The 23,151-nt window shown below is 37.8% G+C and overlaps 1 long non-coding RNA gene across 3 annotated transcripts; it reads right to left on the reverse strand.

Annotated features, from left to right (window-relative positions):
• Positions 1-1,571: 1,571 nt before the first annotated feature.
• LOC145156709 (uncharacterized) lies at positions 1,572-3,457 on the reverse strand. 3 transcript variants are annotated; one of them, XR_013736874.1, is made up of 6 exons: positions 3,285-3,457; positions 3,092-3,160; positions 2,660-2,892; positions 2,201-2,294; positions 2,047-2,119; positions 1,572-1,677 (listed from the first exon to the last, which is right to left on the reverse strand). It is a non-coding gene; the product is annotated as an uncharacterized LOC145156709 (long non-coding RNA). The 3 variants fall into 3 exon arrangements; XR_013736872.1 differs by having other exon boundaries at positions 2,660-3,457; XR_013736873.1 differs by having other exon boundaries at positions 2,201-2,585; positions 2,660-3,457.
• Between the last annotated feature and the right edge of the window lie 19,694 nt (positions 3,458-23,151).

The raw sequence follows: 23,151 nt of genomic DNA on the forward strand, positions 1-23,151 counted from the left end.
TTGTGTATTGACTACTACTCTCACTTTATGTGGATTTTTCCTCTAAAGTTGAAATCTAATTTCTATGCCACCTTTAAATGCTTTATGGAAATGGTTGAACAACAATTTCAAACCATGATGCATAATTTTTATATGTGATTCTCTTTGAGTTTGATATGTTTATTGAACATAATTCATTTTTTGCAAAATAAGAAAATAAAGGCAGTAAATAAGAATATGCAAGAGAAATTGCATGAAAACAATTGTGATATATTCCAAGAAATAAGCATATGAATTCAACTTACATAACATCAATGCTAGAAAAACGATGATCTATTACGGTTGAATGTATACATATAACAAATAGAGGGGAGTATTAGATTAAACAACCTAATAGAATACAGTTATTTAACCGTACTCTATATCCCATTCTAGCCATAAATCAAAACTTCAAAACTACAATCATATATCAATACAATAGATGCATATAACCGTATTATATATGATTGAATCAAAACTGCAATCTAATACAATCCTAAATCAATACAATACATGTATATAACCATACTATATATGATTGATTAGCAGCCAACCAAACCTACTATATGATTCCATTATATCCCTACTAAATACGATTCCATTCCAACCAGAAGAAAATTAAAGTGGCACATCATTAATCATGTTTTCATTTTCAGACATAGAAAAATAATTAAAATGAACCACTTAGTTCATTAAACATAAAAACATTAATATTCGTTCAGACTTATCCATAGTCTATACAATCTAAAAGACTATCATTTGTATACCTAATTCATTAAACATAAAAACATTCTTAAATTTGTTGAATGTCACACCTAAACTCTCTTTCCCTTTTGTGGTTGATTTATTGTATGCCTACAAAAACAAGAAAACTTAGGATTCATACTCTCAACATCCCAAATAATTTTTAATAGGAACAATATGAAGAAAACTCAAACTATAGGATCTTCCTGCCATTAACAACTTCATAAGTATATAAAAGGTCTACGTGTGTGGGACATACAATATCTAAATTCAATGAATATATGAACCCTATTATAAGACAACTTAATGATATGAATAGAGCTTAATGTGTACATAATGTTGTAAAATACAAGTACAACCTAATTATATGACAACTTAATGATATTAAAGAAATTCGTCTATAACAATGAAAGGGTGCAAACTTCTCCAGAACATAAAAACATATGAGTAAATGCAACTAACTCAAAATAACACAATGTTTGTATACCTTACAAAAACTTTTATGCAAAGCCTCCATAACAACAACCTCCAAAAAAGAAATCTGCAAACTTCCACTATAAAACACAGAATAAAGCATCCTAATTTTATATATCTCATTTTCCATAAAAAAAAAAACTTTCATATATTTATCTTTTATTGTTGTAGTTCACAAAAGCTTCTTATCCAGAAACAATAAAAAAAATATAACCAATTATAGGATTCTACTTCCAAGGTTTTCTTATTAAGATGATTTACTTTGGAAAACCAACTATAACATTGTACTTTGAAAAACATAACCAATTATAATAACTTATATAGAAACACTAACTGTTGACTTGAAAAAAGCTTCACTTTATCACCAAAAGTTCTCATCCATGTTTTAACGCGTTCGTCCAATTCCTCACCAAAAAAACGGTTTTTGTCCTTCCAAATGTTCTACAAACAAATTAAAATAAAAAATTTGTTATTTAACAAAGGTGAGGCTTTAGTACAATAAAAAATTTGTAGAAAAAGTACAAACTCATGCATCCTAGTCATACTCATGCATCCTAGTCATAACGTTGTAACAACACTCTCAATCGAATAATTTTTTATTGCGCTAAAAAGATTATATACGTATGAGTTTTCTTTTTGGATATATATATATATATATATATATATATATATATATATATATATATGTTTGTGTGTGTGTGTATATATATATATATATATATATATATATATATATATATATATATATATATATATATATATATATATATATATATATATATATATATATTAGTTAATAAGATTAATTACCTTGGGGAGATTCCAAGTCATTGGACACAAACGTGATATGTCGGTTTTTGTTTTTTTAAACCATGTAACAGCCCTAAAACAAAAATAAACCATGTCTCGTTAAAATTTATAAAAAGATATATCATTTGGAATACTTAAATAAGAAATCTCTTACTTATTCACATGTTCAACTATTGTGTAGTCTTTCAATGTCTTTGTCCCTCGGGCAGAATCCAAAATGCAGCTTTTATATAGATGAGGACAAATCACTATCAACATCCAATGTTTCTTCTTAAAGATTAAACAAATTAAATATAAACAACTTTTGATTAAAAATATCATATAACAGTAAAGATATTAGAATATCATACATTTCCTAATATGGTGCAAGAAAAAATTGTTTTTCCCAATGAAAATTCATCACATGAACAAGGTCATTGACGACATGATTTGTTTCACCCCTATAATCATATTCACATCTCTTGGACGTGATATCTTGTGGGTTTACAAAAGCACATTTATTATCCATTCTTGATATAAGCATCAGTGAATGTAGCATTCTAAAAAAACACAATATATATTACAATGGTAAAATAATATGAAACATGAATATTGTAAATCTTAAAGTACTTACATTTGATACCATAGAATACAACTAATATCAAGTTGTTCAATGTTCAACATCTCCATAATGGCCACTGAGTTAATCACAGTTTCAACACTCCCAATGTTGAACATCCGGGATTCAGACACAACCGTAAACAACTCCGGAATGTTGTGACTCATAAACCATCCATGCAATGGTTGGATCATCGATCTATCCTCAGGTTTCTTTGGCATCATGGTTTTCTGCACCGTTTGGTATAACTTTTTTTTGTACCCACATTAAGAAACCAAATGATTATCATGAAAACTATATTGATATGTGTTCCATTAATAATGAAAATAATAAGAGAGAGAGAGAAAGGTTTGTGTCATGTACCCTATTTTTCGCTTCATCCCCTATCATCTCTTTAAATATAAATGAAAATAATACCTTTCCAGAATTGTAAGTTTGAGTGACTACCTGGTCATGAAGAATAGGAGCAGCTTAGGTCGAAATTGGTAGTGGTTCAATGAGAGGTCTTTTATCTTTCTGCATAATTGGAATCGAGTTTATTAAATAATAACAGATGCATGTGATTAGATATTAATGAGAATAATTGAATCTCGGGGCTACTGAATAAAACTATGAAGTGTCTGCCCCAAATTATATACACCTTCAATTAGGGAGACAGGAAGAAGGATATAATGATGATCTCTATAGATAATATCGACCAATACCCTCAGGTGACCGGCTTTTAGAGGAACCGAATGAATTGCCCCATCTGAAAATGGGAACACGGTTCCTTTAGCTAATGATGGGCGTACTGTGCTATATGGTAGCATCAAATCGTAGTCGGTGGCTTCCTACAAACAAATATACATTTTATTTAATGTAGAGTTATATTATCAAACATGCAAACAAATATATATTAAAAAAATACATATAGTTATCTTATGAAACTCATCCAACAATGTTATGGATGTCTTCGATCCAACATGTATATTAAAACATGTTGGATCTTATCAAACATGCAAACAAATATATATTAAAAAAATACATATAGTTATCTTATGAAACTCATCCAACAATGTTATGGATGTCTTTGATCCAACACCTGTTGTCTTCCCCCAAAAAAATTTATGTCTTCTACTATATCATTTATCTTATGTTGCTTCAACACAACAATCACCATGTGCACTAAATGTTCGGCCATGCGAATATTCAACTTATATTTGATATTGTCATAAAAGTTGTTATTTAACATCGTTGTCTCTAGCTTCTCTTGCATCTGTTCAAAATTAGGTAACTCATGTGCTTTCTTTTTTGTCTTATAAATCATTGATTGTTTTAGGCCGATAACGTGACCAACCGCCCTCGTGCGATCGGGATGTTCCCGTCCTAGTACCTCTGTCAATAGATCAGATCGAGGTCAAGCTCCAAAACTCCTTAAGATAACTGAATATCTTTTTGGATCATTAAATGCAAACAATACAATTGTAAGAGAAGTTTATTTACTTTCAAAAGGAAATGATAACAACATTAAAATGATAGATCACTATCTTACAATCTCATATACTAGAGGCTCGATCTCTGGCGTTATAACCAATTGCCCCGATGAATTATGTTTTCTCCTGGAATAGATAAAATTTCTTGCCCGTTTTCTTGATATATTGTGGCCTTTTATTGTTACACCAGATACGAGCTATCCATCCCATTTGCTTTCGTTATCACGATACCCTCTTGGGCCTAATCGAGAATGGTTTTTGTTTTGATTTGCGGTCTCCCTCCATTTCCTTCTTAATTCATTTACAAATGAATTATCCAATTAGAAATAGTAAAACATAATAATATCATAAATAAGAATAAACTCAAACAAACCTCAAATTCTTCCGTGGATTTTAAAATAAGAAAAAATTTCCACATTGTTTTGTCAAACTATGAGAAAAAAGTATAGAACCCTAGTTATAGAAGAATAACACATAAATATTGGAACCTAAGGACTTACAATGGTCTAGAATATGAGCAAATAGGTGGTGAGGTAGCTTGTTTGCTGGATCTATACACGAGGAACACCTTCTTTTCCTTCTAGACACCAAAAATCACCACTTAATCTTCAAGAACACAAAAATGGAGGCTAGGGCTTTCTTGGGATGAAAAGGAGGTGATGGAGGCTGAGGGTGTGGAAACCCTAGCCATCACATTCCTTAAATAGAGGCGCTAACCTCATAAATTAGGGTTTTGCATGCAGCCAGCTGCCAGGTCAACGATATCAATCCACTAAAAAATACGCGTACCTTGACAAAGCAATGTGGAAATTTTCCTTGTTCTAAAATCCACGAAAGAATTTGAGGTTTGAGTTTATTCCTATTTATGATATTATTATGTTTTACTATATCTAATTGGATAATTCATTTGTAAAGGACTTAAGAAGTAAAGGGAGGGAGACCACAAATCAAAACAAGAACCATCAGCCCAAGCGGGTATCGTGATAACGAAAGCAAATGGGATGAAGAGGTCGCGTCTGGTTTAACAATAAGGCCACAATGTATCAAACAAGCAGACAAAAAATTATATTTATGCAGATGAGACTGTAAGATAGTGATCTTTCATTTTAATGTTGTTATAATGTCCCTTTGAAATTTATTTATTAAATAAACTACTCTTACAGTTTTATTGTTTGCATTTAGAGATCCAAAAAGGTATTCAGTTATCTCAAGGAGTTTTAGAGTTTGCAAGAGAAGCTAGAGACAAGGATGTTAAATAACAACTTTTATGACAAGATCAAAGATAAGTTAATGACTGATATGGTGGAACAATTAGTGTCCATGGTGGTTGATGTGTTGAAGCAAAATTAGATAACTAATATGGCGGGAGACACAAATTTTTCTGGGGTGAAGACAACCAATATTGGATTGAAGACATCCATGACATTGTTGGATGAGTTGCATAAGATAACTATATGTATTTTTTCTAAAATATATATTTTTTTGCATGTTTGATAATATAACTCTACATTAAATAAAATGTATATTTGTTTGTAGGAAGTCACCGACTGCGAGTTGATGCTACCACATGGCATAGTATGCCCATCATTAGCCAAAGGAACTATCTTGCATTCTGGAGATGGGGTAATTCATTTGATTCTTCTAGAAGTAGGAGGTCACCTGATGGTATCGGAGGATATTATCAATAGAGATCATCATTCTTTCCTTCTTCCAGTCTCCCCAATTGACGGTGTATATAATCTGGGGAAGGCACTTCATAGTTTTCTTCAATGGCCCCGAGATTCAATTACTCTTATTAAGGTACAATAATATCTAATCACATGCATCTTTGACTATTTACTAAACTCGATTCCAATTATCTAGAAAGATAAAATACCTCTCATTGAACCACTACCAATTTCGACCCAAGCTGCTCCTATTCTTCATGACCAGGTAGTTACTCAAACTTACAATTCTGGAAATGTATAATTTTCAATTATATTTAACTTCCCATAAAAAAATCTACATATATTAAAATATAATCTTTTAATTTGGAGTTCGGGAAAAAGGGAAAGAAAATGTGAATGTTGAATAATCTAAAGAGCGTAAGAAGAAAGCAAAGAAAAAGCAAGTGTATGAGGTGCATAATTTTCTTCTTTCGTTTTCTTTAATAAGAAAGCAAACATGAAATAGCAACGTACTTTCATATTTTGTTTTTTAATAGCATCTTACTTTTGTTTGTTCTTATTGTAGCATTATGGTTTGAAAAATCTACTAATTATACAAAAGCCATAAAAAAAAGAAGGATATTTGAAAAATATTATATATTAACATGCCTTAACAAGATAAAAAGTTAAATCTACAATGTTACAATGAAAAGATATGAAAGTTGGATGCTACAATAAATAAATTAAAGTATGTTTCTTTTTTTAGCATTTAGCCCTCAAAAATATACGTAGAAAAATCTTCCTAGAAAGAAAAGAAGGAAACTTGATGCATCTGAAGAGATGATGGGGGATGAACCATAAAATAGGGAATATGGCACAAACCTCGCTCTCTCTATCTAGGTTGCTTTTATTGTTATTATTTATATAATTATTGGAACACATAGCAATATAGTTTCCATGATAATCATTTGGTTTCTTAATGTAGGTACAAAACAAAAAGTTATACCAAACGGTGTAGAAAACCATGATGCCAAAGAAACCAGAGGGTAGATCGATGATCCAACCATTGCACAGATGGTTTAAGATCCACAACATTCCAAAGTCATTTATTGTTGTGTCTGAACCCAGGATCTTCAAAGTTACGAGTGTTGAAACTGTGATTAGCCCAATAGCCATTATGGAGATGTTGAACAACAACCAACTTGATATTAATTGTATTATATGGTATCAAATGTAACTACTTTAAGATTTACAGTATTGATGTTTTATATTATTTTACCATTATAAAATCTATTGTGTTTTTTAAGAATGCTACATTCACTGATGCTTATATCAAGAATGGATAATAAATGTGCTTTTATAAACCCACAAGATATCACGCCTAAGAGATGTGAATACGATGATAGGGGTGAAATAAATCATGTCATCAATGTTCTTGTTGATGTGATGAATTTTCATCAGGAGAAAACAATTTTTTTCTTGCAGCATATTGGGAAAGATATGATATTCTTATATCTTTACTGTTATGTGATATTTTTAATCAAAAGTTGTTTATGTTTAATTTGTTTAACCTTTACTATGAAACATTGGATGTTGATAGTGATTTGTCCTTATCAATATAAAAGCTACATTTTGGATTCCGCCCGAAGGACAAAGACATTGAAAGACTATACAATAGTTGAACATGTGAATAAGTAAGAGATTTCTGATTTTAGTATTCTAAATGATATATCTTTTCATAAATTTTAACGATACAATGCTATTTAGTTTTGTTTTAGGGTTGTTACAAGGTTTAAAAAAACAAAAACCGACAGATCACGTTTGTGTCCAATGACTTGGAATCTCCCCAAGGTAATTAATCTTATTAACTAATATATATATATATATATATATATATATATATATATATATATATATATATATAGAGAGAGAGAGAGAGAGAGAGAGAGAGAGAGGTATATATACATAGAGGTAGGCTCAAGTATTCCAACTAACTATTGTGTAGATGTAGAAATAATTGTGGGTCAATCAAAATTAAATAAATAATCAAATAATTAAATAAATAAATAAGGGTAATTTAGTAACTTAATAAATAAATTCCACAAATAGTCCCTATAATCATGATAGCATTCACTTTTAACCTAATTTGTCCCCCTTTTTTATCTATAGTCGTTCCTATAACACCACCACTCATTCCGCCTAATACCACTGACACCCACTTCTTTTACAAGTGAGGCGTATGATTCAATTCACCAAGTCTGCATCTTCCTCCCGAAAAATCTGTAGTTGTTTACATCCAATTACATGGGTCCCCTTTCATATTCGTCGACACAGTAACCCTATCCCACCCTTCTGTCATCGATCTTTTCCAACAAAAGGACCTGCAATCAATCTCTTCCATTCATTCATCGATATTAAAATTTCAAATTCTTCCACTGGTTTAAATCGTTTCTTTATTTATTTCGATAAAGATTTGGATCTTGGCTGAACACCACCTGTGTTTCCCTTTATTCATCTCTCCACTACCTCCAAGAATAATATTAGTGTAGCTTCTTATGGGGATGAGGGAAAAAAGAAACTACGAAGATTGAGCACGGTTTATCTCCAAATAAGCTAATTTATTTGCTTAATTATAACGCTCGGGTTTCGGGGCTAAGCATTTTTAGACGATGTAATAGTCTAGGTCAACTATTGTAACTCTTTTGATGTAATAAAAATGAAATATTTGAGTATTTTGTGAATTTATGTGCTTATTATTTAATTATAAATGTATAATTAATAAAGAATAAAAATAAGCGTCAAAATTAAAATATGAGATAAGCCCGATATCTTTACATAAAGTTGTAGTGGTCAAAACAAGGATTCCGGAGATATAAAGAACGCCGAAATCCGAGTTATAACGAAGAAGTTATAACCCGACGAAGTTTCACGACGGAACCGGCACGATACCGGGAAGCGTGAATAGTGAATTTATGATAAAGCGAATTTTTAGCCGACACGACCTAAACGAGAATTGAAGAGCTCTTTAATTGTGGCGTAACAATAAAAAGACAGACGAAAACGGACGTCGGATGAAGAAGTTATGAATTTTTAACGGACCAATCCTGTCCCGGCCTGTTAAAAATATAACTTTTAAAATAAATTCAAAATTAGCCAACAGAGTCTAAACGAAAGTTGTAGATTACGTTCCCGCCTTCGCGTGGATATAAATAACGTCAAAAACGGAGCTCGTATGCGAGAGTTATGATTTTTCTAAGACGGGAGGCCGATACGCGATATTGGGTGACATGGCACCACCAGAAATTGGACATGTGGCACCACCAAAAATTGGACACATGACACCACCAGAAATTGGACATGTGACACCACCAGAATTTGGACAAGTGGCACCACCAGAAGGTCACCACATGCCCCAACTCACTATAAATAGAAGTGTTGGGTTCTCTCATTTCTTACATCTTTCCTCTTCCACTTTCTCTCTCTAAACTCTCTCTCTAAGCTCCCTTGACCCCCTAAAGTCTAGGTAAACCCCCTAGCACCCGAAGAAAGTCCCGAGGCTCCCGGAGTCCCGAGAAAAGAACCTTTCGGCTCGGAAACGCTGCTCCAGCGAAGCCCTGTTTTGAGAAAAAAAAAACCCGCTGTAAGTAAGGTACGCCTACGAAATTTTTAATATAACTTTTAAATAATTATAGTAATGTTATTAGGTCCTTAAAATAATTATTTGGGCTAATATTATTTATATATTGAGTGTTATTTCACGCTTGTATAATAATAATAATAGCCAGACTATTAATTAGTCGCGGTTAACGTTAAAACTAAACGCTAGTGGTATTAATACTAGGTTTTGATCAAGGAAAAATTGTTTTGAGATAACGGGGTGCTGTTCGAGTACCGAGTCACCACCTAATCAGGTGAGTGCATAGTTACTTTCATCTTACACATAGATATGAAGTATTTTATATTAATTACGTGCTATGTGTGCATATTATCTGAATACTTGCTGCCTATACTGATGAAAGATTTTTATACATGTTTTAAATAATTTAAACTGTATATGTATTTTATATCTACAAAAAAAATGTTGGGGTAAAACATGGGTAGATGTAATAAGACGATGTGTGATAAAATGATGAGAGGCCTCGATGTTGTTGTTGTTGATTCTGTTATCTAGCGGAGTATGGATGACGACCACAGACTCTTCTAGACAGTCCAGTGGAACGCTAGCAGGCTCGCAACTTGTAGGTGTTTGTGAACGATGTGTTCACCGGTGTACTCCATCCCCCTCATGGTTGCCTTTAGGACATTTATTACTGAGGAAACCCCTTGGCAGTAGTGTCCATCCCGATGTTGATCCTTAGGCTAGGTCCCTTATGATAGGTGTTTTAGGGACGTAATGTGAGGATAACGGGAACGGGTAATCGGGTTATTGTTGGTTGATGAAATTAATAAACTTATTTATTGTGGGTTGAAAACCCTATGTGCTCACCAGGCTCCCAAGCCTGACCCACTCAGTTTCTTGTATTACAGGTAGTGGCGCACGAGCATAGACATGATGTTTGGGATGAGAGATTATGAACAAATGTAGTAAGGTTATATTGTACTGTTTATGCTTTTGATCTGTATCGAACATGACATCCCGAGGCTTTTAATGAAATACATTTCTACGAAAATGTTTTGATAAATCCTTATCATATTTTATTTTGGGAACAAATTCCGCAACACTTTTATTTAAAATGTTACTCTGATTTTTAAACAAAGCATAAACAAAATCGGTCTTTTCTGGCCGTGAAAATGGGGATGTCACAGTTGGTATCAGAGCATTAGTTTAAGCGAACTAGGAATTTGTAGGATTTCTAGACTTAAACTTAGAATGCTAAGCAATGATTGTGAGGTGTGAGCACTAGCTTATTTTAGGAATTGTGCCTAAAATGCTTTTATGTGCTAAATGATTTATGCCTTATATGTTGTTATTTGTTCGGATCTATGGTCTGTTGCCGACCGGATCTGGAAACCTTATGTGTTTAGGATTCTAAACGTACAACTACGATATTAGAACTAACATGTAAACGTTTCGGAGAGATAAGGATGATTTAAACGTCTATCCTGAATAAAGATCTAAATTCACCTTATTCGGTGTATAGATCAAAATGGCAAGAACCCGCAGTGGAGCTGGAAACGCAAACGAAAACAGGAATCGACCACCTGTAATTGAGCAAATACCTGTTGTAGCTGCAACACCTGAGCCAGTAACGATGGCTGGTGTACAATTGATGATTCAGGCGATGTTGAATAATCAGATGGAAGAAACTAGACGTCTGCTTCGACAAAATCGTGAAGAACTTTCAATCCAAGTTGAAGAGCCCGAAGTGAATGGAGGGCCATCGGAAGGTGGAAACTTCAGTGGTACCGTTGGTCAAGAGAACCCACAAATTGTTAGACAAGGCAATCGTAATGGAGGAAATGATGGAAGAGGATGTAAATACAAGGATTTTATGGCGTCTAAGCCACCGTGTCTATCCGGAAGCCCGACGCCGGTGCAAATTATGGATTGGATCTCCGAAATGGAGACAATGTTTGAAAGTTGCGAATGCAGCAACAGGCAGAAGACCGCTCTTGCGATCCCGTTGTTGAAATCTGGCGTGTTGAGTTGGTGGAAGCTGTTAGCTGATTCTATGCCCAAGGGAGAAGCGAGTAAAATGTCTTGGGAAGATTTTGTGGAACAACTGAAACTGCAATACTGCTCAGAGCAGGACCTACTGGAAATCAATAACGAGTTTCAGAATTTGAAGAAGGGAAAGATGAGCGTTGCTGAATACGCTGCAAGTTTCACGGAGAAAATGAAGCTTATCCCATACCTAGTTCCAACAGAACTCTCAAAGGTCAATAAGTTTGCCCTTGGACTACCAGCGGACTATGGTCCAATGGTTAAGCAAGCAACCACGTTGAAAGCCGCCATCTGGGCTGCCAGAAATGTTGAGACCCAGATCAGGGAGAAAGGTCTGGAAAGGTCAGAGGTTGGTGAGAAGAGGAAGTTTGACGGACCCTCGGGGTCCAGCAAAAAGGGTAAATTCTCAAAGTCTAGTTCGAAAGGAGGTGGAGGAGGCGAAGTGAAGTGGTGTGACAAGTGCAAGAAGAAGCACTCTGGGAAGTGCGACGGAGGGGTCACTTGTTTCAAATGTGGGAAGCCTGGGCACTATGCCAATGAATGCACATTCACTAAGAAGGTCTGTTATGAGTGCAACGAGGAGGGGCACATTTCGAGGGACTGCCCGAAGAAGAAGGAAGCAGGAAGACCCAACATTCCACCAAAGCCGAAGGCTAGAGCCTTCCAGATGACACTGGAAGCTGCTAAGGAAGAAGCTGATGTCGCTTCAGGTACCTTTCTCGTAAACAAATTGCATGCCCAAATTTTATTTGATTCTGGAGCCAACTACTCCTTTATTTCGCATGAATTTGGTAGAAAGCTAGCTTTGCCTGTCGATAGACTAGATAATGCCTTATTAGTCGAAGTTGCTAGTGGCAAGTTTGTACCTGTTAGCCATCGTATGAAAAACATCTTAATTGATTTGAACGGGAATAAGTTTCACGAGGAATTATTGCCTATCGAACTTAACGGTTTCGACATCGTGTTGGGAATGGATTGGCTTAGCACCAATGATGCGGAAATACTGTGCAAAAAGAAGATCGTAAAAGTAAACCCGCCTGGGAAAGAGTCGTTTATGGTGTATGGGGACAAACGCAGGGTAAATTCTGGAATTATTTCTCTAATGAAAGCCAGAAAATGTTTGACCAAGGGATGTACATCATATTTAGCATTCGTGATCGATGCTAAGAAGGAAAAGAAGGTGATACAGAGCATTCCTGTCGTGTGTGATTATCCGGAAGTATTTCCCGAAGATCTTCCCGGATTACCGCCTGATCGACAAGTAGAATTCCGTATTGACTTGTTACCAGGAACGACACCAATAGCAAAAGCACCTTACCGATTAGCACCGACGGAGATGAAGGAGCTGATGATGCAACTTCAGGAGTTATTGGACAAAGGTTTCATTAGACCTAGTTCATCACCCTGGGGAGCTCCGGTGTTATTCGTGAAAAAGAAAGATGGAAGTATGAGAATGTGTATTGATTACAGAGAGCTGAACAAGGCAACAAAAAAGAATAGATATCCGTTGCCAAGGATTGATGACCTGTTCGATCAACTGCAAGGTTCAAGTTATTTTTCAAAGATCGACCTAAGGTCAGGATATCATCAGCTGAAGGTAAGAGAGCAAGATATAGAGAAGACTGCATTCAGAACACGATATGGACACTACGAGTTTTTGGTTATGTCGTTTGGACTAACCAATGCTCCAACAGCATTCATGGATTTAATGAACAGGGTTTGTAATCCGTTTCTTGATAAATCTGTGATAGTGTTCATAGATGACATTCTGATTTACTCAAAAAGCCAAGAAGAGCATGGTAGACACTTGCGGGAAGTGTTAGAAGTCTTGAAGAAGGAGAAGCTGTATGCTAAATTCTCCAAATGTGATTTTTGGATTCGAGAAGTCCAATTCTTGGGTCACGTGGTCAACCAAGAAGGGATAATGGTCGATCCAGCAAAGATTCAAGCGGTAATGAAGTGGGAACAACCAAAAAGTCCCACGGAGATCCGAAGCTTTTTGGGATTAGCCGGATATTACCGAAGGTTTATCCAAGGATTTTCTTCAATCGCTAGTCCATTAACAGCGTTAACCCACAAAGGAGCTACCTATGCTTGGAGTGATAAGCATAAAGAAGCATTCGAGAAGCTAAAGAAGAAACTATGCGAGGCACCGATACTTTCTCTACCCAATGGAGTTGAAGACTTCGCTGTTTATAGCGATGCGTCTGGTGTTGGGTTGGGTTGTGTTTTGACCCAAAGAGAAAAGGTGATCGCATATGCGTCTCGACAGTTGAAGGAACATGAAAAGAACTACCCGACTCATGACTTGGAGTTGGCGGCGGTAGTTTTCGCTCTAAAAATATGGAGGCATTACCTCTATGGCACGAAGTGCAAACTTTTCACCGATCATAAGAGTCTCCAATATCTCTTTAATCAGAAAGAATTGAACATGAGGCAACGACGCTGGCTAGAATTACTCAAGGACTATGACTGTGAGATACTTTACCACCCCGGTAAAGCAAACGTTGTCGCTGATGCTCTCAGTCGAAAAGTCAACCTTGAAAGAAAAAGGCCAAGAGCGTTGAGAATAGAAGTTGTCTCGACCATTGTGGAAAGTATCAGGGAAGCTCAAGAAGAAGCTTCAGAGAAGAGTGACCGAAAAGAAGAACATTTGGGAAAAACATTAGTGTTCGGTACAAACAGTCAAGGACTAAAGGTATTCCAAGATCGGATTTGGGTACCTAAGACTGGAGGAATAAGAGATCTTCTGATGGAAGAAGCTCACAAGACCATGTACTCGATTCATCCCGGTAGCACTAAAATGTATAGGGACCTAAAACCCTACTACTGGTGGCCGACGATGAAGCTCGACGTTGCGAAATATGTGGCCGAGTGTGTAACTTGTGCAAGAGTTAAGGCACAACATCATAAACCATATGGGAGTTTAGAACCCTTACCTGTACCCATGGGTAAATGGGAAGACATCACCATGGATTTTGTGACTAAACTACCCAGGACGAAGAACGGTCACGACATGATTTGGGTGGTCGTGGATCGTTTCACAAAGAGTGCACACTTCATAGCTGCCAATGAAAGGTGGTCTATGGATAAGCTTGCAAATGCTTACGTGAAGGAAATTGTGAGACTTCACGGTGTTCCTCTAACAATTTTATCGGATCGTGATAGTCGTTTCACGTCAAGGTTTTGGAGAAGTCTACAAGAGGAATTGGGTACGAAGTTATGTCTGAGTACAGCTTACCATCCGCAGACTGATGGTCAGAGTGAAAGAACGATTCAAACGCTTGAAGATATGTTGAGAGCATGTACCCTCGAGTTCCAAGGTAACTGGGATGAGCACTTACCTTTGGTAGAATTTTCCTACAACAACAGTTTCCACTCGAGCATCAAGATGGCACCTTATCAAGCTTTGTACGGACAAAAGTGTCGTACGCCTTCTTGTTGGCTTGAGGCTGGAGAAAAGCAGTTTATGGGCCCCGAGATAATCCATGAGACTGCTGAGAAACTGAAGGTGATAAAGGAAATGATGTTAGCAGCTCAGGATCGTCAGAAGAGCTATGCTGACAAGAAAAGACGACCGATGACCTTCGAAGTTGGGGATTCCGTTTTCCTTAAAGTCTCACCGTGGAAAGGACTTATACGATTTGGGAAACGAGGAAAGCTGAGTCCAAGGTTTACTGGGCCGTTCAAAGTTCTTCAGAAGATTGGGAACCAAGCTTACAAGCTGGAATTGCCCGAAGAACTCGATGGTATTCATAACACCTTCCATGTATGTTATCTGAGGAAATTCACGGGAGAAGTTCCCGACATAATTCCGATCTCGGAGTTAAGAATGGATGAGAATAAGAGGCTAATCGAAGAGCCCGAGGCAATTGTTGACCGTAAGATTAAGAAGTTACGACGCAAGATGGTCGACTTAGTGCTAGTCCGATGGAAACATTCGAATGGGCCGAATCTCACTTGGGAAACAGAGGATGACATGATGAGTCACTATCCGCATCTGTTTGCTGACGCATGATTCCGGGACGGAATCATCCTAAGGATGAGAGAATTGTAACGCCCGGATTTCGGGGCTAAGCATTTTTAGACGATGTAATAGTCTATGTCAACTATTGTAACTCTTTTGATGTAATAAAAATGAAATATTTGAGTATTTTGTGAATTTATGTGCTTATTATTTAATTATAAATGTATAATTAATAAAGAATAAAAATAAGCGTTAAAATTAAAATATGAGATAAGCCCGATATCTTTACATAAAGTTGTAGTGGTCAAAACAAGGATTTCGGAGATATAAAGAACGCCGAAATCCGAGTTATAACGAAGAAGTTATGACCCGACGAAGTTTCACGACGGAACCGGCACGATACCGGGAAGCGTGAATAGTGAATTTATGATAAAGCGAGTTTTTAGCCGACACGACCTAAACGAGAATCGAAGAGCTCTTTAATTGTGGCGTAACAATAAAAAGACAGACGAAAACGGACGTCGGATGAAGAAGTTATGAATTTTTAATGGACCAATCTTGTCCCGGCCTGTTAAAAATATAACTTTTAAAATAAATTCAAAATTAGCCAACGGAGTCTAAACGAAAGTTGTAGATTACGTTCCCGATTTCGCGTGGATATAAATAACGTCAAAAACGGAGCTCGTATGCGAGAGTTATGATTTTTCTAAGACGGGAGGCCGATACGCGATATTGGGTGACATGGCACCACCAGAAATTGGACATGTGGCACCACCAGAAATTGGACACATGGCACCACCAGAAATTGGACATGTGACACCACCAGAATTTGGACAAGTGGCACCACCAGAAGGCCACCACACGCCCCAACTCACTATAAATAGAAGTGTTGGGTTCTCTCATTTCTTACACCTTTCCTCTTCCACTTTCTCTCTCTAAACTCTCTCTCTAAGCTCCCTTGAGCCCCTAAAGTCTAGGTAAACCCCCTAGCACCCGAAGAAGTCCCGAGGCTCCCGGAGTCCCGAGAAAAGAACCTTTCGGCTCGGAAACGCTGCTCCAGCGAAGCCCGGTTTTGAGAAAAAAAAACCCGCTGTAAGTAAGGTACGCCTACGAAATTTTTAATATAACTTTTAAATAATTATAGTAATGTTATTAGGTCCTTAAAATAATTATTTGGGCTAATATTATTTATATATTGAGTGTTATTTAACGCTTGTATAATAATAATAATAATAGTCAGACTATTAATTAGTCGCGGTTAACGTTAAAACTAAACGCTAGTGGTATTAATACTAGGTTTTGATCAAGGAAAAATTGTTTTGAGATAACGGAGTGCTGTTCGAGTACCGAGTCACCACCTAATCAGGTGAGTGCATAGTTACTTTCATCTTACACATAGATATGAAGTATTTTATATTAATTACGTGCTATGTGTGCATATTATCTGAATACTTGCTGCCTATACTGATGAAAGATTTTTATACATGTTTTATATAATTTAAACTGTATATGTATTTTATATCTACAAAAAAAATGTTGGGGTAAAACATAGGTAGATGTAATAAGACGATGTGTGATAAAATGATGAGATGCCTCGATGTTGTTGTTGTTGATTCTGTCATCTAGCGGAGTATGGATGACGACCACGGACTCTTCTAGACAGTCCAGTGGAACGCTAGCAGGCTCGCAACCTGTAGGTGTTTGTGAACGATGTGTTCACCGGTGTCCTAAAGGCAACCATGAGGGGGATGGAGTACACCGGTGAACACATCGTTCACAAACACCTACAGGTTGCGAGCCTGCTAGCGTTCCACTGGACTGTCTAGAAGAGTCCGTGGTCGTCATCCATACTCCGCTAGATGACAGAATCAACAACAACAACATCGAGGCCTCTCATCATTTTATCACACATCGTCTTATTACATCTACCCATGTTTTACCCCAACATTTTTTTTGTAGATATAAAATACATATACAGTTTAAATTATTTAAAACATGTATAAAAATCTTTCATCAGTATAGGCAGCAAGTATTCAGATAATATGCACACATAGCACGTAATTAATATAAAATACTTCATATCTATGTGTAAGATGAAAGTAACTATGCACTCACCTGATTAGGTGGTGACTCGGTACTCGAACAGCACCCCGTTATCTCAAAACAATTTTTCCTTGATCAAAACCTAGTATTAATACCACTAGCGTTTAGTTTAACGTTAACCGCGACTAATTAATAGTCTGGCTATTATTATTATTATACAAGCGTTAAATAACACTCAATATATAAATAATATTAGCCCAAATAATTATTTTAAGGACCTAATAACATTACTATAATTATTTAAAAGTTATATTAAAAATTTCGTAGGCGTACCTTACTTACAGCGAGTTTTTTTTTTCTCAAAACCGGGCTTCGCTGGAGCAGCGTTTCCGAGCCGAAAAGTTCTTTTCTCGGGACTCCGGGAGCCTCGGGACTTCCTTCGGGTGCTAGGGGGTTTACCTAGACTTTAGGGGCTCAAGGGAGCTTAGAGAGAGAGTTTAGAGAGAGAAAGTGGAAGAGGAAAGATGTAAGAAATGAGAGAGCCCAACACTTCTATTTATAGTGAGTTGGGGCATGTGGTGGCCTTCTGGTGGTGCCACTTGTCCAAATTCTGGTGGTGTCACATGTCCAATTTCTGGTGGTGCCATGTGTCCAATTTTTTGTGGTGCCACATGTCCAATTTCTGGTGGTGCCATGTCACCCAATATCGCGTATCGGCCTCCCGTCTTAGAAAAATCATAACTCTCGCATACGAGCTCCGTTTTTGACGTTATTTATATCCACGCGAAGGCGGGAACGTAATCTACAACTTTCGTTTAGACTCTGTTGGCTAATTTTGAATTTATTTTAAAAGTTATATTTTTAACAGGCCGGGACATGATTGGTCCGTTAAAAATTCATAACTTCTTCATCCGACGTCCGTTTTCGTCTGTTTTTTTATTATTACGCCACAATTAAAGAGCTCTTCGATTCTCGTTTAGGTCGTGTCGGCTAAAACTCGCTTTATCATAAATTCACTATTCACGATTCCCGGTATCGTGCCGGTTCCGTCGTGAAACTTCGTCGGGTCATAACTTCTTCGTTATAACTCGGATTTCGGCGTTCTTTATATCTCCGGAATCCTTGTTTTGACCACTACAACTTTATGTAAAGATATCGGGCTTATCTCATATTTTAATTTTGACGCTTATTTTTATTCTTTATTAATTATACATTTATAATTAAATAATAAGCACATAAATTCACAAAATACTCAAATATTTCATTTTTATTACATCAAAAGAGTTACAATAGTTGACCTAGACTATTACATCGTCTAAAAATGCTTAGCCCCAAAACCCGGGCGTTACAATTCTCTCCCCCTTAGGATGATTCCGTCCCGGAATCATGCGTCAGCAAATAGATGCGGATAGCGACTCATCATGTCATCCTCTGTTTCCCAAGTGAGATTCGGCCCATTCGAATGTTTCCATTGGACTAGCACTAAGTCGACCATCTTGCGTCGTAACTTCTTAATCTTACGGTCAACAATTGCCTCGGGCTCTTCGATTAGCCTCTTATTCTCATCCATTCTTAACTCCGAGATCGGAATTATGTCGGGAACTTCTCCCGTGAATTTCCTCAGATAACATACATGGAAGGTGTTATGAATACCATCGAGTTCTTCGGGCAATTCCAGCTTGTAAGCTTGGTTCCCAATCTTCTGAAGAACTTTGAACGGTCCAATAAACCTTGGACTCAGCTTTCCTCGTTTCCCGAATCGTATAAGTCCTTTCCACGGTGAGACTTTAAGCAAAACGGAATCCCCAACTTCGAAGGTCATCGATCGTCTTTTCTTGTCAGCATAGCTCTTCTGACGATCCTGAGCTGCTAACATCCTTTCCTTTATCACCTTCAGTTTCTCAGCAGTCTCATGGATTATCTCGGGGCCCATAAACTGCTTTTCTCCAGCCTCAAGCCAACAAGAAGGCGTACGACACTTTTGTCCGTACAAAGCTTGATAAGGTGCCATCTTGATGCTCGAGTGGAAACTGTTGTTGTAGGAAAATTCTACCAAAGGTAAGTGCTCATCCCAGTTACCTTGGAACTCGAGGGTACATGCTCTCAACATATCTTCAAGCGTTTGAATCGTTCTTTCACTCTGACCATCAGTCTGCGGATGGTAAGCTGTACTCAGACATAACTTCGTACCCAATTCCTCTTGTAGACTTCTCCAAAACCTTGACGTGAAACGACTATCACGATCCGATAAAATTGTTAGAGGAACACCGTGAAGTCTCACAATTTCCTTCACGTAAGCATTTGCAAGCTTATCCATAGACCACCTTTCATTGGCAGCTATGAAGTGTGCACTCTTTGTGAAACGATCCACGACCACCCAAATCATGTCGTGACCGTTCTTCGTCCTGGGTAGTTTAGTCACAAAATCCATGGTGATGTCTTCCCATTTACCCATGGGTACAGGTAAGGGTTCTAAACTCCCATATGGTTTATGATGTTGTGCCTTAACTCTTGCACAAGTTACACACTCGGCCACATATTTCGCAACGTCGAGCTTCATCGTCGGCCACCAGTAGTAGGGTTTTAGGTCCCTATACATTTTAGTGCTACCAGGATGAATCGAGTACATGGTCTTGTGAGCTTCTTCCATCAGAAGATCTCTTATTCCTCCAGTCTTAGGTACCCAAATCCGATCTTGGAATACCTTTAGTCCTTGACTGTTTGTACCGAACACTAATGTTTTTCCCAAACGTTCTTCTTTTCGGTCACTCTTCTCTGAAGCTTCTTCTTGAGCTTCCCTGATACTTTCCACAATGGTCGAGACAACTTCTATTCTCAACGCTCTTGGCCTTTTTCTTTCAAGGTTGACTTTTCGACTGAGAGCATCAGCGACAACGTTTGCTTTACCGGGGTGGTAAAGTATCTCACAGTCATAGTCCTTGAGTAATTCTAGCCAGCGTCGTTGCCTCATGTTCAATTCTTTCTGATTAAAGAGATATTGGAGACTCTTATGATCGGTGAAAAGTTTGCACTTCGTACCATAGAGGTAATGCCTCCATATTTTTAGAGCGAAAACTACCGCCGCCAACTCCAAGTCATGAGTCGGGTAGTTCTTTTCATGTTCCTTCAACTGTCGAGACGCATATGCGATCACCTTTTCTCTTTGGGTCAAAACACAACCCAACCCAACACCAGACGCATCGCTATAAACAGCGAAGTCTTCAACTCCATTGGGTAGAGAAAGTATCGGTGCCTCGCATAGTTTCTTCTTTATCTTCTCGAATGCTTCTTTATGCTTATCACTCCAAGCATAGGTAGCTCCTTTGTGGGTTAACGCTGTTAATGGACTAGCGATTGAAGAAAATCCTTGGATAAACCTTCGGTAATATCCGGCTAATCCCAAAAAGCTTCGGATCTCCGTGGGACTTTTTGGTTGTTCCCACTTCATTACCGCTTGAATCTTTGCTGGATCGACCATTATCCCTTCTTGGTTGACCACGTGACCCAAGAATTGGACTTCTCGAATCCAAAAATCACATTTGGAGAATTTAGCATACAGCTTCTCCTTCTTCAAGACTTCTAACACTTCCCGCAAGTGTCTACCATGCTCTTCTTGGCTTTTTGAGTAAATCAGAATGTCATCTATGAACACTATCACAGATTTATCAAGAAACGGATTACAAACCCTGTTCATTAAATCCATGAATGCTGCTGGAGCATTGGTTAGTCCAAACGACATAACCAAAAACTCGTAGTGTCCATATCGTGTTCTGAATGCAGTCTTCTCTATATCTTGCTCTCTTACCTTCAGCTGATGATATCCTGACCTTAGGTCGATCTTTGAAAAATAACTTGAACCTTGCAGTTGATCGAACAGGTCATCAATCCTTGGCAACGGATATCTATTCTTTTTTGTTGCCTTGTTCAGCTCTCTGTAATCAATACACATTCTCATACTTCCATCTTTTTTTTTCACGAATAACACCGGAGCTCCCCAGGGTGATGAACTAGGTCTAATGAAACCTTTGTCCAATAACTCCTGAAGTTGCATCATCAGCTCCTTCATCTCCGTCGGTGCTAATCGGTAAGGTGCTTTTGCTATTGGTGTCGTTCCTGGTAACAAGTCAATACGGAATTCTACTTGTCGATCAGGCGGTAATCCGGGAAGATCTTCGGGAAATACTTCCGGATAATCACACACGACAGGAATGCTCTGTATCACCTTCTTTTCCTTCTTAGCATCGATCACGAATGCTAAATATGATGTACATCCCTTGGTCAAACATTTTCTGGCTTTCATTAGAGAAATAATTCCAGAATTTACCCTGCGTTTGTCCCCATACACCATAAACGACTCTTTCCCAGACGGGTTTACTTTTACGATCTTCTTTTTGCACAGTATTTCCGCATCATTGGTGCTAAGCCAATCCATTACCAACACGATGTCGAAACCGTTAAGTTCGATAGGCAACAATTCCTCGTGAAACTTATTCCCGTTCAAATCAATTAAGATGTTTTTCATACGATGGCTAATAGGTACAAACTTGCCACTAGCAACTTCGACTAATAAGGCATTATCTAGTCTATCGACAGGCAAAGCTAGCTTTCTACCAAATTCATGCGAAATAAAGGAGTAGTTGGCTCCAGAATCAAATAAAATTTGGGCATGCAATTTGTTTACGAGAAAGGTACCTGAAGCGACATCAGCTTCTTCCTTAGCAGCTTCCAGTGTCATCTGGAAGGCTCTAGCCTTCGGCTTTGGTGGAATGTTGGGTCTTCCTGCTTCCTTCTTCTTCGGGCAGTCCCTCGAAATGTGCCCCTCCTCGTTGCACTCATAACAGACCTTCTTAGTGAATGTGCATTCATTGGCATAGTGCCCAGGCTTCCCACATTTGAAACAAGTGACCCCTCCGTCGCACTTCCCAGAGTGCTTCTTCTTGCACTTGTCACACCACTTCACTTCGCCTCCTCCACCTCCTTTCGAACTAGACTTTGAGAATTTACCCTTTTTGCTGGACCCCGAGGGTCCGTCAAACTTCCTCTTCTCACCAACCTCTGACCTTTCCAGATCTTTCTCCCTGATCTGGGTCTCAACATTTCTGGCAGCCCAGATGGCGGCTTTCAACGTGGTTGCTTGCTTAACCATTGGACCATAGTCCGCTGGTAGTCCAAGGGCAAACTTATTGACCTTTGAGAGTTCTGTTGGAACTAGGTATGGGATAAGCTTCATTTTCTCCGTGAAACTTGCAGCGTATTCAGCAACGCTCATCTTTCCCTTCTTCAAATTCTGAAACTCGTTATTGATTTCCAGTAGGTCCTGCTCTGAGCAGTATTGCAGTTTCAGTTGTTCCACAAAATCTTCCCAAGACATTTTACTCGCTTCTCCCTTGGGCATAGAATCAGCTAACAGCTTCCACCAACTCAACACGCTAGATTTCAACAACGGGATCGCAAGAGCGGTCTTCTGCCTGTTGCTGCATTCGCAACTTTCAAACATTGTCTCCATTTCGGAGATCCAATCCATAATTTGCACCGGCGTCGGGCTTCCGGATAGACACGGTGGCTTAGACGCCATAAAATCCTTGTATTTACATCCTCTTCCATCATTTCCTCCATTACGATTGCCTTGTCTAACAATTTGTGGGTTGTCTTGACCAACGGTACCACTGAAGTTCCCACCTTCCGATGGCCCTCCATTCACTTCGGGCTCTTCA

The sequence above is a fragment of the Lactuca virosa genome, chromosome 2 (assembly GCF_052849685.1).
Source record: "Lactuca virosa cultivar CGN04683 chromosome 2, Lactuca_virosa_CGN04683_v6, whole genome shotgun sequence".
Taxonomy (NCBI): Eukaryota; Viridiplantae; Streptophyta; class Magnoliopsida; order Asterales; family Asteraceae; genus Lactuca; species Lactuca virosa.